Source organism: Cucumis melo, chromosome 8 (genome assembly GCF_025177605.1).
Source record: "Cucumis melo cultivar AY chromosome 8, USDA_Cmelo_AY_1.0, whole genome shotgun sequence".
In the NCBI taxonomy this organism is placed as follows: domain Eukaryota; kingdom Viridiplantae; phylum Streptophyta; class Magnoliopsida; order Cucurbitales; family Cucurbitaceae; genus Cucumis; species Cucumis melo.
Window position 1 is genome coordinate 10,650,234 of NC_066864.1, and position 4,533 is coordinate 10,654,766.

The window sequence follows — 4,533 nt, forward strand, 5'->3', positions numbered from 1 at the left end:
TTCGTTCCAGATATGGGCACTACGAGTTTATTGTGATGTCTTTTGGTTTGACGAATGCTCCGGCAGTGTTCATGGACTTGATGAACAGAGTATTTAGGGAGTTCCTAGATACTTTTGTGATCGTGTTTATCGACGATATCTTGATATACTCCAAGACGGAGGCCGAACATGAGGAGCATTTACGTATAGTTCTGCAAACACTTCGGGATAATAAGTTGTATGCAAAGTTCTCGAAATGCGAGTTTTGGCTGAAGCAGGTGTCTTTTCTGGGCCACGTGGTTTCTAAGGCTGGAGTCTCTGTGGATCCAGCTAAGATAGAGGCAGTCACCGGTTGGACCCGACCTTCCACAGTCAGTGAGGTTCGTAGCTTTCTGGGTTTAGCAGGTTATTACCGACGGTTTGTGGAGAACTTTTCTCGTATAGCTACTCCTCTTACTCAGTTGACCAGGAAGGGAGCTCCTTTTGTTTGGAGCAAGGCATGTGAGGACAATTTCCAGAACCTTAAACAGAAGCTAGTTACCGCACCGGTTCTTACTGTACCTGATGGTTCTGGCAGTTTTGTGATATATAGTGATGCTTCCAAGAAGGGTTTGGGTTGTGTTTTGATGCAACAGGGTAAGGTGGTCGCTTATGCGTCTCGTCAGTTGAAGAGTCATGAGCAGAACTACCCTACACATGATTTGGAGTTGGCAGCGGTGGTTTTTGCTTTGAAGATATGGAGGCATTATTTATATGGTGAAAAGATACAGATATTCACGGATCATAAGAGCTTAAAATACTTCTTTACTCAGAAAGAATTGAATATGAGACAGCGAAGGTGGCTTGAGTTAGTGAAGGATTACGATTGTGAGATACTGTATCATCCAGGCAAGGCAAATGTGGTAGCTGATGCTCTTAGTAGGAAGGTATCACATTCAGCAGCACTTATTACCCGACAGGCCTCATTGCATCGGGATCTCGAGCGGGCTGAGATTGCAGTGTCAGTGGGGGCAGTTACTATGCAGTTAGCCCAGTTGACGGTACAGCCGACTTTGAGGCAAAGGATCATTGATGCTCAGAGTAACGATCCTTATTTGGTTGAGAAACGTGGCCTAGCCGAGGCTGGACAAGCGGTTGAGTTCTCCATATCCTCTGATGGGGGACTTTTGTTTGAGAGACGCCTCTGTGTGCCGTCAGACAGTGCGGTTAAGACAGAATTATTATCTGAGGCTCATAGTTCCCCATTTTCCATGCACCCGGGTAGTACGAAGATGTATCAGGATCTGAAGTGGGTTTATTGGTGGCGTAACATGAAGAGGGAAGTAGAAGAATTTGTTAGTAGATGCTTGGTGTGTCAGCAGGTTTAGGCACCAAGGCAGAAACCAGCGGGTTTATTACAACCCTTGAGTATACCGGAATGGAAGTGGGAAAACGTGTCCATGGATTTCATTACAGGACTGCCGAGGACTCTGAGGGGTTTTACAGTGATTTGGGTTGTAGTGGACAGGCTTACCAAATCAGCGCACTTCGTTCCGGGTAAATCCACCTATACTGCTAGTAAGTGGGCACAGCTGTACATGTCGGAGATAGTGAGATTACATGGAGTGCCAGTGTCGATTGTTTCTGATAGAGATGGCCGTTTCACTTCCAAATTCTGGAAGGGTTTGCAGACGGCTATGGGAACGAGGTTAGACTTTAGTACGGCTTTCCATCCACAGACTGACGGTCAGACTGAGCGTCTGAACCAGGTTTTAGAGGATATGTTGCGAGCGTGTGCATTGGAATTTCCAGGTGGCTGGAACTCCCACTTACATTTGATGGAATTTGCTTATAATAACAGTTATCAGGCTACTATCGGCATGGCACCATTTGAGGCCTTGTACGGCAAATGTTGTAGATCCCCGGTTTGCTGGGGTGAAGTGGGCGAGCAAAGATTGATGGGTCCTGAGTTAGTTCAGTCAACTAACGAAGCGATACAGAAGATTAGATCACGCATGCATACCGCTCAGAGTAGGCAGAAGAGTTATGCAGATGTGAGGCGGAAGGATCTTGAGTTTGAGGTAGGGGACAAGTTGTTCTTAAAGGTAGCACCTATGAGAGGTGTCGTGCGTTTTGAAAGGAGGGGAAAGCTGAGTCCCCATTTTGTTGGGTCGTTTGAGATTCTGGAGCGGATTGGCCCTGTAGCTTATCGCTTGGCGTTGCCACCATCACTCTCGACAGTTCATGATGTGTTCCATGTCTCCATGTTGAGGAAGTACGTGCCAGATCCATCCCATGTAGTGGATTACGAGCCACTGGAAATTGATGAAAACTTGAGCTATACCGAACAACCCGTTGAGGTGCTGGCTAGAGAGGTGAAAACGTTGAGGAATAAAGAAATTCCTTTGGTTAAAGTCTTATGGCGGAATCACCGGGTGGAAGAGGCTACATGGGAGCGAGAAAATGACATGAGATCCCGTTATCCCGAGCTGTTCGAGGAATAAAACTTTCGAGGACGAAAGTTTCCTAAGGAGGGAAGAATGTAACGCCCCGAAGTTCGAGGTAAAATTTTAGCATTTTAAGTGAATTGTTCGGAAATTTGAGTTTTTGTAAAACGATAAAATAATAATATAATATTGATTAGATTATTATTATCGGGAATTATTATTACAATTTTTAATGTTAATATTTTCTTTTTATTTATTTAAAATAAATATTAATATTTTTATTTAATATTATTATAATTAATTTATATTAATATTCTATTATAAATTTATATTAATTTTATTCAATATATATATATATATCATTATTTATTTTTATTATATTTAATATTATTATTATTATTATTATTATTATTTATATATATATATATATATATATATTTTTTCAAAAAAAAAGGAACCCTAGCCTCCAGCGCGCGCCGTCTCCCCCCCCCCCCCCGATTTTCTTCTTCTTCTTCTTCTTCTTCTTCTTCTTCTTCTTCCTTTCCCCGACAGCCTTTCCTTCTCCTCCCGACAACCGCCGCCCGACACGCACACCAGCCCATCTCTTCTTCTTCTTCTTCTTCTTCTTCTTCTTTACAGTTCCTCACCGACGACCGCAGACGCTCGTCCGCCGTAGCCATCCATTTCCGATTCGCTTCCAACCGCCGGCAGCCGATAGCTCTCCCTCTTCCTCCGTCTCTGTCACCGTCGACGGCTCCACTTCAGTCTGTGTTCCCGACGAAGCCCTGAACGCCGAGGAGAGCCACCCACGTCCGCCGTCGACGTCTCTCACTCGAGCGTTGTCGGGTTGAGCAAAAAAAACCAGACCCGAGCCACGGATCCGAATCGAGCAAGCCGCGGGCTGGAGCCGAGTGAGCCGAATGAGCCGAGTGAGCCGAGTGAGCTGAGCCGAGCGAGCCGAGTGAGCCGAGCCGCGAGTCGAGCCGCGAGCCGAGTTGAGCCGAGCCGCGAGCCGAGTTGAGCCGAGCCGCGAGCCGAGTTGAGCCGAGCCACAAGCCGAGGTGTAGCCGAGGCCAAGCCGAGCCGAGGTGGAGCCGAGCCGAGCCGAGCCGAACGCCTTCAAGCCGAGCCGAGCTCCTTGTTTCACCAAGCCACCTAAGCCTTCCTTCCTCCGCTCCGGGTCACGGTGAGTCTTCGGTAAGGATTGTTTTCGATGAATTCCCTAATGTTGCTACATCCGATTAAAGTTTGAATATTGGAATAAGATATGGCCCTACTTTTCTCTCTTGAAGGTAGTACAGAGTTGACGCTTGAGTTCTCGAGTCTCGCGGTAGGCTTGTTTGGAGGTAGTTTTCCTTTCCTTGGGTAAGTCAACGGATGTCCCTTCTGACCTTTTAAAACGACTTCTACTAAAGTCATCAACTAAAACCTTCGTGTTTCGTTTAGGTGGATCTGTTGAGCGTGGATTCGATCGAGGGGCATAACCGAGTATCAGGTAAGGGTTTTCCTACTACTGGACCTCAGATCGAGGCTGGAAACGTAGTAATCCACAGGGGATTACACGTTAGTGACTGTACTGAATAACTGTATGTGTGTTGACTGTTAAGCACTGTTATTATATTTTGTCTGATGTAAAGGCACTGTGACTGCTAATTGTAGATTGGGAATCTATATTGATGGACCTTGAAGTTACGGTTCAGTATGTAGTAATCATTGGTCTGGATGTTGATCATGGAGTTTGGACGGGGAAGGACAGTGAGTCCGGTTTTGGTTGGTTAGTTGATTGGGTCTAGGGTTTTCCCTAATGGTGTGCAAATTGGTGACGCGTATAGCAACTGAGGGTGTAGTTGTTTAAACCTATACTATCTGACTGACAAAGCCTATGGCGGAACTGTAATATGAATGCCGTTGGGGTGTGACTGTTGTGGACGGTTTAGTATGGACTGAGGGGTAACGGTTAGCTTCATCTATGGGGTAGTGTGCCTTACGGATATGTGCATCCTTCGGGAGCACTAGACTGATGTGTGCATCCTTCGGGAGCACTAGACTGATGTGTGCATCCTTCGGGAGCACTAGACTGATGTGCGCATCCTTCGGGAGCACTAGACTGATGTGCGCATCCTTCGCG